General features: G+C 41.9%; 1 long non-coding RNA gene across 3 annotated transcripts in view; it reads right to left on the reverse strand.

The window, feature by feature from the left end:
* The window catches only part of LOC307185380, a 58,789-nt gene extending 53,399 nt beyond the window's left edge, over window positions 1-5,390 (reverse strand). For all 3 annotated transcript variants that reach the window (XR_013828035.1, XR_013828036.1, XR_013828037.1), the window contains exon 1: window positions 4,876-5,390. This is a non-coding gene — a long non-coding RNA (uncharacterized lncRNA). The remainder of the gene's footprint in view (window positions 1-4,875) is intronic.
* Between the last annotated feature and the right edge of the window lie 10,303 nt (window positions 5,391-15,693).

The raw sequence follows: 15,693 nt of genomic DNA on the forward strand, positions 1-15,693 counted from the left end.
ACTTGGATCCCAAGGCTTTTTATCCACTCTGGTTCTTGACCTCCATTCCTATTCAGAGCAGCACCACATCTGCATGTTCACTCCCTGCGCCTCACTACGAGATCTCAGAATTTACACTGAATCTCAAGCCACAACCCCTACCCCCTACAAGTATGGAAATTGCTCTTCCCCCACCCAGGACTTCTAATCATCAATCTTCAGTCACTAGCTCACTCTGACATGACAGGTCAACACCAGCCTGGCTTCCATGGTAAGCTGACCTCACCCCACACAGGACTGGTAGGACTCAATACTCATTTTCGAGTAGGAGAGCAAGCCTGACTTGTGCTGCTGACTCATTAAAAAAATATATTTTTTTCTTATTGATTGCTGGAAGACTGGGAGCTTCTTGAGGAGAGAAGCTGTATTTTATCCATCTTTGTATTCCTAACACCTAGCACTGTGGCCAGTCAAGAGCAGAAGTTCAAAAATGGCTTGTGGAATCAAACTGAACAACTTTCTCTCAAGCCCTTAATCCTAACCTCTTGCCTTTTCCATCATCAGAAGACCTCCTTTCTAACTTTAGGGAGAGTATCAGTGGTGGTGAAACAGCACAGGACCCTTAGGGATCTCTTGGCTATATAAGCCTCACCCCCAGTGCAGTGTCCCCCGTCTCTTGAAGTAAAAGCCTTTGCTTCAGGCCTCCCCTGAGTCTCAGAAGGCTTGCTCAGGAGTTAATGATCAGGAAAATGTGAACATGCAGAAACAAAAAATAGCAGTTGGGCCGGGAAACTGGTAACAATTTAAACAAAAGATCAGCCACATAGCAGAGTCACAGGACATTTAGTTCCTCCCTGAAGGACATAGATAACAGTGTCTGACACACATTCCTAAGTTGTTTTTACAGAAACCAGACTCCCACCAGATGGAAACTGCTGACCACAACCACATAGACCCCAGACCAACTGGGATTAGAAGACTGATGATGTTGACTCCTAAAACATCATCCTGTTACCTCACCACCAACCAAGCAGAAGAATGTTCATGAACTGAATGGGCACCCTGCAAATCACACACCTATCGTTACCTCTAAAAACCCTTCCTTGAAAGCCACAGGGGAGTTTGGATCTTTTGAGCTGCCTGTTCTCCTTATTTGGTGCCTACAATGAACTCTGTACTTTCCTTCACCACAACCTGGTGTCAGTAGATTGGCTTTGCTGTGCATCAGGTGAACGGACCCAAGTTCAGTTAGGTAACAATGGGAGAAGATACACACCCCTCCACCCTCCTAACCTCACCCTCTAGGAGTGGGGATTTCCCAAAGCTCACTCCTTGGTCCTCTGTTCATTACTTCTCATCCATCCAGTCTCTCTCTACTTCTCATGACACAATTGTAACAAGTCTCATCTCAGTGGGGTTTCTAAGACCCTCCAAAATATGGCTTTATGCTCCTTATCCAATCTTATTTCTTATTGCTGTCTAGTCTGTTCAGGCCACTTTCCCACAAACCCTCAACACTCCCACATGCCCCCAGCCCGCAATGCGTTTTTCATCCTCCAGCTCCATCTTCTATATCCCACTCTTCACAGTGCCAGCAAAATGCCAACCCTGATGGAGAAGGATTTAAATGAACTCTTTACATTACAGGAAGCATCTCTTTTCTAAATTTCACTACATCTTCTCAGTCCTAATTTTTTAAGCATTTAGGGACAATGAACTGGAAACAAGAAAAAGAAAATTCCAATCCCCTCTTTCTTCTACGTCCTCTGAATCCTTCTCTCAATTCTTGCTCTCCACCCTCAAAGATAAACTCATGTGTGTGCATGTACACACACACAGTAGCAACTTCCTCAGGTGGAACCCCCCAGAGAGGACAGGATTACTTAGGACTGTGAGGAGTCAGGACCCACAACTTATCCTGCTTTCCCAGGCTCTGACTCCACTGATGTTGGGCTATTCTTACATCTATAAGACAGAATGCAGAACAGAGTAAGGGATGAGTCCTTAGGAGCTAGAAGAAAGCAGTTGGAGAATTGGAATTCTTGGGATATTCTGGAATAATGACTCTAGTAACCCCATAGATTAGTACCATTGTTCAGTGACTAGTAGGGAAGGAACTGTCAAATCTTTAGAGCTTGGAGGAAAGACATTTACCAGTTTTGTTAGTAATTAAATTGCTATTTGTGACACCACAGTTGGAGTTGAGGCAACAATTTCCCTTCTAAATTTCCATAAATGTAGGTCAGTTTGTGAAAAACATAACAATTTCTGGCTAAGCCAGAGAGAGGAGTTGTGTCTGACACTGTTTATTAAGGGACCAGTCTATTTACTCTGATAAGGCTGAAAACAGGACATGGGTTAATGATCTCTCTGCAGGGAGTATCTGGCCATCTGTATTGGTTAATTTTATGTGTCTACTTGGCTAGGCCACAGTACTTGGAGATTCGGTCAAACGTTATTCTAGATATTTCTGTGAAAGTGTTTTTTAGATGACATTAAACTTTAAATCATCAGACTTTGAGTAAAGCCTATTACCCTCCGTAATGTGGGTGGGCCTCAGGCAAGCAGCTGAAGACTTAAATAGAAGAAAATTGACCTCCCCTGAGGAAGGGGGGATTCTGCCAGCATATTGACTTCAGACTTCAGGTGTAACATCGCCTTTTCCCCATGTCTCTAGCCTGCCAGCCCACCCTGAAGCTTTTGGACTTGCTAGCCTATACAACCACGTGCATGTGAGCCAATTCCTTAAAATAAATCTCTCTCATAGATAGATACATAGATAGATAGATAGATAGATAGATAGATCTCCTGTTGGTTCTGTTTCTCTGGAGAATCCTGACAATACACTATCTTACATAAGCTTAGAAACTTCCCTGAAGAGTGAGTTCATAACATCTCAATACTGACTATTCTCTACCCTTTAGAGGCAGACCATTCTAATACCTTTATCTCCCTTGGAGAAAAATTATAGGCATTATCTGTAGGCAAGGAGAAAAAAAACAAATAAGGCCGAACATAAAATCCATTTTGATAGATATTAATTTTGTGATTAGATATTAAATTTTGTGATAGATATTAAATATGTGATTTCTTTATATGAACTGATTTTAATACTCAAAGAAATGAAAAAAAGAAAAGAAGGAGGAGTAGGAGGAGAACAAGAACGAGAAGAAGGAGAAGAAAAGAAATGAAATTATTAAAATGAACAATGGGTCTTTAAAAAAAATCTAAAACAAAAAACAGCATCCGTCCAGGATGAATCAATAGATTGGCCAAGCCCTTTTCTAGTAAAATGATATTTAGTTGTAAGAAAAGCAACCACAAAGGGTTTTTTTCTCCTCTCTCTTTTTACATTTTTAAATTTGTGATTCGTACCTTGTCTATTTCAAAGTCTCATTTAAACTTTCTATGGTGAATCATCCCCATTGCATATTTTCTTAGTAACAGTAGTGAATCACTCTTTTAAAATGTTTTAAGTACATATGTTCCTTCGCATTCAACACAATAAATCTGCTAAATGCTACTATGTGTTAATGATCCTAAATATCATTATAAGATCATCATTTTCCACAGAATTGAATGAGTATTTAAATGAGATATGAATGGATATTGCCTTATTTCTGACATTCCTGAAAATATATTAATTGTTGACAAGATCAGTAAGCAGACAAGTATAGCAGAAAAAGTCCTAAACTTGAAGTCAAAGGACCTAGATCTTAGTGCCAGTGTCATCCTAGGCAAAGCTATTTGATACCTCTGAACTGCAGTCATGGCCTTCTCTATAATATCCTAACCTTACCATTAGCATTATATAAGAGAGATTATTTTATGTGAGAGTGCTCAGTACAGAGAAGGATTCATTCATACAGTGCAATTTAGGGAGGTGTGGAAGTAATGTTTTACATGGTGAAAATGCATGGTGAAAGGAGGTGAGAGACTCAAGAGGACATTCAAGAGTCTTTCCCAGGAGCTCTGGGCTAAGAACAGGTGCCTAAGTTGAAGGACTAAGTGAGCCCCTTGGCTAACAAGAAGGGTTCCAATTGGACCAGCATGGTTTCCCTGTATCCCAGGTTCAGGGAGAGGTGTGGGAAGTATGGTCTTACAATGTGACTGACCAGAATGAGAAGTCACCACTGGACAAGGCCACATGACCTGAGGGGGTCTATATTCTCTATGATGGCCAGTGGCAAAAAGTGATTGCTTCAGGTGAGGGGGCTTCTGGCCTGCAGAACCAAAATGTTCACAAAGCTTGCTTCTCGGGGAGTCCCAGATATTTCAGGAAGGTTGCCTTATAAGGGATAGTCCTTGAAATCAAGAAACCCGTGTGTGGATAAAAACACACACCTTTCTGAATTGTTGGAAGGATAATATATTTAAAGGACTTAGCATAGTGTTTGGGAGGTAGCAGGTCTTCACTAAATGATAGCTGTCACTATGTTTACTGCTACCATTATTATCATCATTAAATGGGAGAAGAAGGTAAAGGAAATTAAAGCCCCTGGCGAGTGAGTGCCCTCTGAAGATTATTTCTGAATTATTCTAGAAAGGAGTAAAAAACACTTGGTTTTCTCTGGATGAGCAGAACCTAATCATAAACCTGATATAGGTCAGAGGATTCACCTGAATTATCTGAATTATAACTGGGGGTAGGGTGGGGAATCCTTGAGATGTGAGGCTTCTGGAGCTTCTGGGGACAGGAACTAATGACTCCCCACACCAGTCCGCGTTCACCCAGCGGTAGAGCCAAGGATGGCACTTGTGCTCACAAAATGAGTAAATGATGATGTTCAAGCATTTAATCTGCATATGCTTTTCCCCTAATTTTAAAAAAAATTTTGTTATGTTTTATTTTCATTTACTTCAACGTATTTTTAAAAAAGATTTAATTTTACTTACTTTTGGCTGTGTTGGGGCTTCGTTGCTGCATACGGGCTTTCTCTAGTTGTGGCGAGCAGGGGGTACTCTTCGTGGCGGTGCGCGGGCTTCTCATCGCGGTGGCTTCTCTTGTTGCGGAGCACGGGCTCTAGGCACGCGGGCTTCAGTAGTTGTGGCACGTGGGCTCAGTAGTTGTGGTTCACTGGCTCTAGAGCACAGGCTCAGTAGTTGTGGCACATGGGCTGAATTGCTCCGTGGCATGTGGGATCTTCCTGGACCAGGGCTTGAACTTGTGTCCCCTGCATTGGCAGGCAGATTATTATCCACTGTGCCACCAGGGAAGTCCCCCTAATTTGTTTTAAGTAGAAATACCAGGAACGGGAACAAATAAATCCCCCTGAAATTCAATCACCGAGCTTAGCACTTTACCTATTTTGACTTAATTAATACTCATAACAATCTTAAAGGTTTGTATCCTTACTCTCATTTGCTATATGAGAAGATACAGGTGCAGAGAGCTGAAGTGACTTTTCCCAGCTGGTACTGAAACTGGGATTGAAACCCAGGGCAATCAGTCCTCCAAATCCCTGCACTTTCCTCCACACCATCTCACTATGATTGCACCCTCCCTTACTTGGCAGCATTCCTCTGTTTAGAAGCAATTTTTATTCTCTGTGGTGCTTTGCAGTAAAACTGTCCTCTCGCCAACACTGACCTGAGTTTTCTGAAGTGGTTTCCTCACGAGTGCTGTTTACCATTACCAAGTAACTTATTGCTTCTCAGAGTGCTGGTGAATATGGATGATGGCACATAATCAAGCAGTCTGCACTTTGGCCACAAACCACTTGTACCACTAAACAGAAGAAGAAACAAAAGGAAATCAAGTATACAAAAATGATACAAGTGTTAAATGCCAAAAATCAGAATTTCTTGGTTTACCCCCCCCCCACCCCCCATGGATCCTCTTCTAAAGCACGTGCTCTCCCTTTGCTATTCTCTTTACAGATATCACCCCTTCTAACACCCACCAACATTAAGGATATTTCCTCTGCATTAAATTGGATATTTTTCTTCATTTGAAATAATGTATCTAAACTTAATATGATGTTAAAATACTTAAGGTAGATTTCTCCAACTCTCTGTGTGCTGTAAAAATGCAACTAAGCAGAGAGAAAATAGATTCTAGTTAAATTGGCAAGATTTATATCCTTTTCAAAAATGAAGAAGGTAGTTAAATTTGGATCCTCGCATTATTGTTTTTCATTAATTCTTGTTTCAACATTATAGAATTACTTGGAAAGAATGTGTCCTTTAAGCATTCTGTCACTTCAAATATGTTCATCTTTAATTAGAAATTTTTTCCAGTTACTAAAATTAGGTCACACCAAACTTTCCAAAATATTACATTTAAAATTTTGGTTTACTTTTGACATCTCCCTAACATCGACTTACAAAATGAAGAATAATCCTTATCATAAATTTCAGTAGTTTTTATTCAGAAAAAAACTCCCACATTAACTGTAGTCTCCAATGCTTCCTCTACATGTTCATAAAAGAATTACTTTCTGAGAGAAATGTTCTAGGTAGTCACCCACTGCATTCTCTGGTGGTTGGGAGTTTTAGCATTTCACAAGTGAAAACATCACTTTTTCTTATTGTTACAAAACCTGGATTTTGAACATGAAGCCTCAAAGCAGCAGAGTATTGCTGGTAAAAGTTGAGTTGCTAGAAACCATCCTGTTGCCTTTCATTTCAGTGACTTCCTACCACTTTTGTTCACTGATGTTGCATGTGCTATAGGTGTCCGCCTTCACAACTTTCCACTTGCGTGGAATTCCATCTGTTTAATCAAACCGAAACAAATTGTAGTGGCAAGGTCCTTGTACCTTAAAAGATTTCCTTCCTGATATACTATCTTGTTAACCCATTGCATCATTCCGAAGAATAAATACCCCAGCTCAGCACACAGGAAATGTAACAACAACAACAAAAAAAGGAAATAGAGAATATTAAGATATATACATGTATGTATCACACACACACACACACAAAATATATGGTCTATGTAACAGAAGAGTCACACATTTATTAAACATATATAATGATATTTGCCAAGCGCATTTCTTGGCACTTCCATGTGCCAAGAAAATGTAGCTTCGTTTCTCTGTGGCTAATTTCATCCTCCTTATGTGTTCCCATCCTATTGGATGGAGAGGACATTTAGACACATCAACAAATAACTGATTATTTAAACAGTACTATTTCAGTCTAAATTTCAATCTATTCATATATGATACGATACCATGAATCAGAGCTTGTTCGAATGGTTTCTTTTGGGTGACTCAGTCCTTCAGTACATGCTCAGACTTTCAGAATTCTCCTCTCCCTTTCGGGCAGCAGCTGGGTGAGGGAGGGGCTTTGCTGTGCTCTCTGTGGTGTCCCTGGCCACATGCTGGCTGCTGTCCTCTGAGCTCTGGCTGCCCTGCTTCTGCCCCGGGCATGCTGCTGGTGGCCGCTGCTGAAGTCTGAGGCTGGTATGACTGGCCTGTGTTCTCTCAGCTTGACCTGAGACCAAGGTTCCTCTCTGGTGACCTGGCCCCTGAAGGTTGGCTGCAACCTGGCTTCAGAGCCACTTTGTTTCTGCCTGGGGATTTCTGCCAAGCTGGACAGTCAACATCACCTGCAACCCTCCTCCTGCCAGCAGGAAACTCTGAACTCTCTGTGTCACCTGAATGCCAAGGGCAGCTCAAGAGGGCCAGCCCAGACTCTGCCTAAGCGCATGGAAGCCCAACATGCCCTGCAAGCCAGTTTCTCCCACCTTCACAAACAGGAGTAGGGCTGCTCAGCTAATTCAGCAGACCTGTCCCTGGTGGGACTTCAGCCAAGGGAGGAGGCCAGGACTCAGTCCCTCCTAAGCTGCCTCTCTCCTCCCACCCTTACCCCTTCACAGGTTCTTTCCACACTCTTCCACCAGCTTTCTAATCCTCCTTCCTTATACCAAACCTCAAGACCAAGTCACCAGATCACGTTCTTCCCGTGTTAATAGGACAAATAGGAGTTTAGAAAAATTATCCTTTTTTTCAATGAAAAATCAGGTTTTATTGTCTCCACCAAAAAAAAAAAAAAAAAAAAAAACTTATTTTGGTTCTCAGAAGCCAAACAGTGAATCTTTTTCTTTGCACTCCGGCCACAAAAAGTTCCAATACACCCCCACTGCCCCCCACCTCCCTTTCTCTGCAGGCCCTAAACAGGAAAGCTCAGTGATAACATCTCCGAAATCTGTCATCCTCTCTCCGTGTGCAAAAGGGAACACAATTTCAAGGGTCTCTAGGGTTAATAAATCAATAAAAGAACGTGATTTTTTTTCACGTTTTATTCACGTTTTATTCACGTATTTTATTCACGTTTTATTCTGAAAGTTAGCAAATCTTAAAATTGGAGAGATCTTTATTTATGGTCATGGACTCATTCTAGCATTTACATGATAGCAGTTTAGAGAAGACTTTTGAAAATCTGACATCTCATGGAATTGTTTTCACCTTATTTTACAGGATTATTTCCTCTTTCATGTCTTGTTCGGGCATCCTAAAATAGCTTAATGACCCTCTCCATACAGTTTTAATAAAATATGAGTTCGAGTTCTTTTAATCAAAAAGGCTTCAAAATACTTCGACACTCCACACTGTATTTGGGAGATGATCTCAGACTTTATCACTTAAGTAAGATTCTGAATTCATGCTTCTGAACTCAATATGAAGCTTTAGGTATGTTTCTAAGACTCTGTACATAATTCCCTTGTTAAAAACAAAACTGTCAAAACAAAACTGTTATTTGATTGTCTATAAACCCGGAACTCAGGAATTTTAAAAAGAGTTCCAAGAAGTCCCTGGGGGCTTCCCTGGTGGCGCAGTGGTGAAGAATACGCCTGCCAATGCAGGAGACATGGGTTCAAGCCCTGGTCCGGGAAGTTCCCACACGCCGTGGAGCAACTAAGCCCGTGCGCCACAACTACTGAGCCTGCGCTCTTGAGCCCGCGAGCCACCACTACTTAAGCCTGCACGCCTAGAGCCCGTGCTCCGCAACAAGAGAAGCCACTGCAATGAGAAGCTCGTGCACCGCAACGAAGAGTATTCCCCACTCGCCACAACTAGAGAAAGCCCACGGGCAGGAACGAAGACCCAATGCAGCCAAAAAAAAAAAAAAAAAAAAGTCCCTAGAATTATATGCAATATTTTGTAACTACATTTTTATGGGAGAAAAATCATAGGTTTCATCAGCTCATCAAACTGGGGATTTTGATTCCCATCAGGTTTAAAATTTCTTCCGTGCTTTATGCTTGCTAATACTGAGTGGCCGAAATCAATTATCTGAAAGAAATTGAATATAAATGACAAATTACACTTCGCAATGAAATAATTAGGTTGAAAGGTTCTTATTATGAATGAATTATTAAAGGTAAATAACTGTGTAGTTATACAAGTTTTTCTTTAGAAAAGATGTAAAAAGCAAAGGAACGGAATCCCATCTTCCCTAGCCCTTTCTTCTGTACTGGACGGAGTGCAAACTCCTTGGCATGACACAAAATGCCATTTAGAACCTGACCCTACCCAACCTTTTCAGATTTGCCTCTTGTCACTTTGCCCTTACTCTGTATCTCAGCCAAACCCAATTATTGACTTTCCTCTGACTCTCTCATGCATTTTCAAACCACTCTGTTCAAAACCTCCTGTGTGGCAAACTCCTACCTACCCTTCAATGTCTCTTCTCTGTCCCTTTCATAGTTAGTCACTGTCACAGCACTCTGTACAGCTCTCTGCCATACTAGGTAACACACTGCATTGTAATTGTTACTTCCATGTCCTTACCCACTATTAACAGAGACTATCTTGAAGGCTGGGATATTATCATCTTCATCCCATATCCATAGGACTGAGCACAGAGGAGAGACTCAATAGATGTTGATTGAATTAATAATTAAATAAGAGGATTCAAGAGGGTCAATAAAGGACTCTGGCAGGGGACAGTGGGAGGCAGCTCAGCCTTTGGACAGGGAGACACGAATTCACTATAGTCTCATGAAACTATCGAGAATGATACCTTGTTGTCCCAGCAAAGATCTTCACAGATCAGCTGGGAATAGGGGCAAGTTATGGCAGCTCAGGCCTCATGCCAGAGCGGAGCGCCCTTCCGTAAGGAGGCCTGGATTACATCAGGCTCCCGGAGGCCTCCTCTCCCACCCTCTGCTAGCTTAGCCTGTACTACTGTCCCTCTCATTTCTTTTCTTCGTGCTCCCACTACTTTCCCTGTCATTGCATCACAGCCCTCCCCCAACCATGCATATCCCTTTTCCAGAATGGGCCAATGAAAAGGACCAGGACCTAGATGACTTCAGTGAAGTTGGGTAGTCGTGAGCTCTCTTTGACCAGCCAGTGTTATGGACCTGCATGAGGGGTTCACAGTTCGCAGAGCATTGTCACATAGTCATATATATCACCTCATTTGATCTTAACTTGGGCCCAGTTATCTCAGGTTAGCAGATGTGGGAGAAAACACAGCAACTTCAATCATCTAAGGTAAGGTGCCTGGATAAATGCAGGCTGGAACAAGGTCTTTTAACTCTATTTGCACTTTGAAGCTCATGTTGGAAAACAGGGCGAAGATAGATGACGATGTCCTTAGTGTAACCCAGTATTAATAAAAATGATTCTGTTGCTCTAACAGTAATAGACAGTAAAAAATAAAGGCTATAAAATGAAATACAAATGTATCCTTCCCTACTCCAGCCCCAAGATCCTCATTCCTGCTTCCCCCGAGGTAACCACCAGGAAAAATTTCTTGTGTATCCTTCCAGGAATGTCCTTAGTGTTTCTGTGTGCATACATATACATGATACGTGTTATATAAAAATATTATATCAGTGTCACAACTAGAAATATGTATTATGTAAATATACATTTATGCACAAATTATAAGACCATGAAAATGTAAAACATATAACCTAAAATCATGCCTAAAATCATGCCTATATATGTATGCATATGTATACATACACACAAAATAATTCTCTATAAAATCCTACTTAGATGTGCTATGTGCATATACGCATAAGAATATATGCATACATACATGGAGTCAACCACGGACCTAGCACTGGATGTTAAGGGACATGGCTGGCAGTGGAAGTTGGTGACATTATTATTGTTTCTGATGGTATGCCAAATTTAATGAAGTGAAATCAGGTAGCAGTTTTTTGTTGGTGGAGAGGATAGCTGTTTGTGCAATGCCAGACCTCCCACTGGGCCCAGGCTGGTTTGGCCAGAGTCCTCTTCCCTAGAAAGCTTGGTTGGTGGCTCCCCTTATTTAGTGACTCTCAGTTGCTTTCCTGTGACAGCAACTGCTTGTGACCAGCTGAGCTCCGAGACTGATCTGCTGGTTGCTTTGAAACACACACATCCAAGTGCTCAGTGGGGTGGTCTAGAGTGGTCCTTGCCTGTTCATTGACTCCACCTGGCCCCCCTGCCAATGACTGGAGGGTAAAGACCGTGTGTCAATCATCTTTGTTGCCCCGGCACAGACCCCACACCTGGATGAGCGTTTGTCAAACAGATCTGAAGCTGTTAACTGGCACTTAACGCAATACCTCACTTGCAAAGTCTCCACAGAGCCCATGGAGAGGTAGCTGCCCTTTCTTAATGAACAGTTATCAAGAGTAACCTCTCTTCTAGACACCATTTGGAAGTAGATCATCTACCTTGAATGCTTCCAGCTTCCTCTTCTATCCTCATACTGCTTTCAAACTGGCAAACTGAAGCAAGCCATTCAATGTGATTTCTATGCTTGGCAGCTGGGGTCATTAGGACCGGGGAAGCAATTGTTTTATGTTCTGAAATACTCATGCAGAGTTCCTGTAATCTTTGTTCTACTGGGGAAGAAACAGCCTAGAGTCTCTTAGGAAGCATGCGGTGAAAAAAGAGAATAAAACATTAGAGAACAACAGCAAACTGGAAAGAAAGATAAAAGACCAAGAACTGCAACTCTATAAACTCATATACACACATTTTTTAACGGTGTAGTTGGTAGACTTGGAAGCAGTGAGGTTTGACTGGAACGCACCAGATGGGAACCTGGACTCAGTCCCAGCTCTGCCGTGGAGTTGCGAGGCGTGAGGCAGAACTGCTCCTGGCCTCAGCCTCCTCCCCGGGGGCATGGGTTAACTGGAAAAGATGAGGGGAAGCTGACACAATAGTGGCATTATTGCTCTGATGAAGATCTAAGTGGAAGAATTATTACACTTATCCTGAATGTAGAGAGAGAGAGAGAGAGAGAGAGCAGAAGTTACAGGGATATGGATTTTGACTCAGTGTAAGGAAGAACGTTCTAGTATAATGTTTTCCCAAAATGGAATGGACTGCTTTGCAAGGTGATAAAGTCTTTGGTCCTGGAAAGATCTGAACCATCCTGGATAGAAGAGTGTATTAGGTGGTTTTCAAGCTCCCTGACATCTCTTAAGAATATGTTTCTATGACTAGTTGAGCTCTAAGGCAGCAGCGTCCAGTTGAATTTCTGCGGTGATGCGAATGTGCCATATCTGGGCCGTTCACAATGGCAGTCACTAGCTACGTGTGCCTGCTGAGCACTTGAAATGTGGCCAGTATGGTGGAGAGACTGAATTTTTCATTTAATGCAATTCTAGTAAATTTCAATTTTAAAAGCCACATGTGGCTGATGGCTACCAAATTAGCCCAGCTCTAAAATCCTACGGTGTTTTTCTAGCTCCCATCACTGACTACCATATTATCATCACATCACACTCTGTCCTGGACCCTGTATATAAAATTGCTTTCTTTAGGATACGGTCTTGCTGTAGAAGAAATTACCTTCTGAGAAAGAAGTAAAACCCATTTAAAAACATGGAAGTGGATAAAGAATAAGAGTAGATAGCAAATAAACTACTGCCAAACTGGGAAGTGCGCTCAGCCAGAGAATCTACTGCACAGCCGCAGTAAAAACACTGGTGTTTCTAAGAAGCGTAAAGGTGTGAACACCCCCCTGACTGCGGGGGTGGGAGGGAAATAGCTCTGAGCTCAGTCTCCCACCAACCTGCTGCTGTGCTGAACTGAGGATCCTTCCTGCAGTGCACGCTCGATGAGCTGCCAGTCTTCTTCCTATACATTTTAAGAGTGATAGAGATTTAGAACAGTGTGATAAAGTAACCTCAGGCTTCATGACAGTTCACCAGAAAGAGGAAGTTGTTTGAATTAGAACTTATCATTTCAGATCAGGAAGAAACTTCGGAGATTATATAATCTAGTCTCTGTGTTTTACAGAGAAGAAAACCAAAGCCCGAAGCCCAGAAAAGCCTCGTGACTCGCCAAGCTCATGTGGTTATTTAAGAGTAGAATATTACATTTCTGTAAAAAAAAAAAATCGTATGTAGTAAATAACAAATAGTTACTCATGTAAAATGTAACCTTTTTCTTAAAAACAAACAAACAAACAGAAATAATGCTTCCCACGAGCTTATTAGAGATGACGGAGAGTCAAGGGCATCATCAACAGCTTTCCCGTGGAAAGTTTCAGTCCTCTAGTGTTTCTCGAGAGTGTGACAGAGGCCTTTATTGGAGACCTGGTTGAAGGACTGGACTGAACTTCTGCTCAGACTTTGCTAAGACAGCATCTCCCCAAACTCGGTCCAGAGAAAAGCTGCAACGTGCTCAGGGGATGCTCTGGGGCCATATTCTCTCCAATCAAGGCTCTGCAGCAGTTCCCAAGAAGAAATTCTTCCCGCTCTTGGTTCATGGACCATCCTTGTATGTTTGTCCCCCAGAGAATGGCAAAATCTAAACAAACAAGTTCTATTTTCAATTTGTCTTCCTGAAAACCAGGCTTCACCCACATGAAACTAGCTAGCATGTTTCAAATGCTGAAGGCTTCTAGGTACTTTCTGAGTTTGCTCTGACTCATGTCTTACCTACGTATATATCCTCAATTAAAAATAAAATAAAATAAAATAAAATAAAGCAGAGAAATGAGGGCTCTCTTTCAATGTAAACAATTTGATTCTTCCCACATCCTCATCTTTCCTCCATTACCAGGTAAAACTCCTTCTTTTTCCTTGAAATGCATATGTAATTCAGATAACATATTTGAAAGATTATTTATGGAGCATTTAAACGTAAGAATTTCAGCAACTTAATAAGGAGTACTGTCCCATCAAGTGCTATGTCACAGTCAAGCTATGATCTAATCAGATTGCTTTTCACAATGACTAGCAGATTTTCACGATGTCATTCACCCATACAAAAACCATAACTGCCTTCCTATTGGGATCCTTTTGTATTAAATGTGACCACCCGAGTCTGGCAGCCTATGATTAACCTGTTCTTTCCCCCTCCTATCAAACTACATCTTTAATGCACCCCCAGCCCTACTCCAACACATTCTCCCTTTTCAGCCAGGCACTTCCCCTCATCATGCTCTCTCCCACAGATTCTCTGTATGGTCCTCTTCATGCCTTCTTTGCACAGCATCCCATACCTCATTCCCTCTACTCAGGACCATCACCTCCTCCAAGAATGGGCTTAAAGTGACTTCTCTTTCAGAAATCTTCCCATCTAAGCCCATCCACACTTGTGTCCTACCACTTGTCTACTCTGAGAGTCACCGGCATGTTTTGTTTTGTTTTGTTTTGCATTACCTCTGTGCACAAAGCTGTAAACCTGTAGAACTGGAGAGATGGGAGTGAGGGCAGACTATGCAGGTACCAGCTGGCTTTACCCCCATCGTTCTCCAGATGAGGTTCAGATTGGCCAAGTGATATGTCCAAGATCACACAGGATTCGAAGCCACATCTCCAAGACAACTGTTCATTTCACCACACTACACTACCTTTTAGTTTCAGATCTGCCTCATACTAAAAACTGAGAAAAATATAGTGTTATATAATACCTAAAGAAAAATTCGTAACTTCACTAAAGTGAGGCTTATGTTTCTATTGCTAAAAATTATGGCTGCGGCAGACACTGCTGGACCATGTTTCCCCATCTTCCCATCAGTGAGATGCAACCATGAGATGAACTCTGACCAATGGAGTGGGTGTAGAAGTAATGTATGCAGCTCCAGGGCTGGCCCACAAACACCTCCTTACACACCTCCACGCCCTCTCCTCTTGCTCCTGGTGGATACTGGTGACCTTGGAGGCCAAAGTTGAAGATGGTGGAGTCATGAGATGGAAGGAGCTTGGACCGGAATCGCCACTTGGAGGAGAGCTGCGTGGTGATCTAGAGCACTCACTCTGACCTGTGATGTGAGCAAGAAACTGTGATGTTAACAAGAGACGACGTTAAGCCATTGAAATTTTGGCTAGCATTTACCCAAACCAATATACATTTGTTACTTAATTCTTACAACATCTCTGTGAACTAGATATTATCCCCATTTTACAAACGGAAAACCAAGAATTAAAGCGGTGACACTTCTCGCATGACGCCGAGATTTGAACCCGGGTTTATCTGACTCCACACGCTTTACTTTCTTTTTTTTTTTGATGAATGCAGAGGTTCCTGTGATGAAGTTTCAACTTAAGAACTTTCATAGATAGAAACCATCTTATGCATCAGCTCTGCTCATCGCCAACAGATGGCAGCAGCAGCTGCCTATAGACTGTCACTTTGAATTTGTGAACAAGTGGATTTGGGAATATCATAAAATAAAACATAACCCATATGTGCATAGAGGGATTTCTAAAAGTTCTGCTGCCTTTTCTTTGGTGAGGGATAATTTAACCTTCTTGAGAATTACCATTGCAAGTTATGTAAGCTCATGGGCCTTCTAATTCTC

This window comes from Stenella coeruleoalba, assembly GCF_951394435.1.
Source record: "Stenella coeruleoalba genome assembly, chromosome: 4".
Lineage (NCBI taxonomy): Eukaryota > Metazoa > Chordata > Mammalia > Artiodactyla > Delphinidae > Stenella > Stenella coeruleoalba.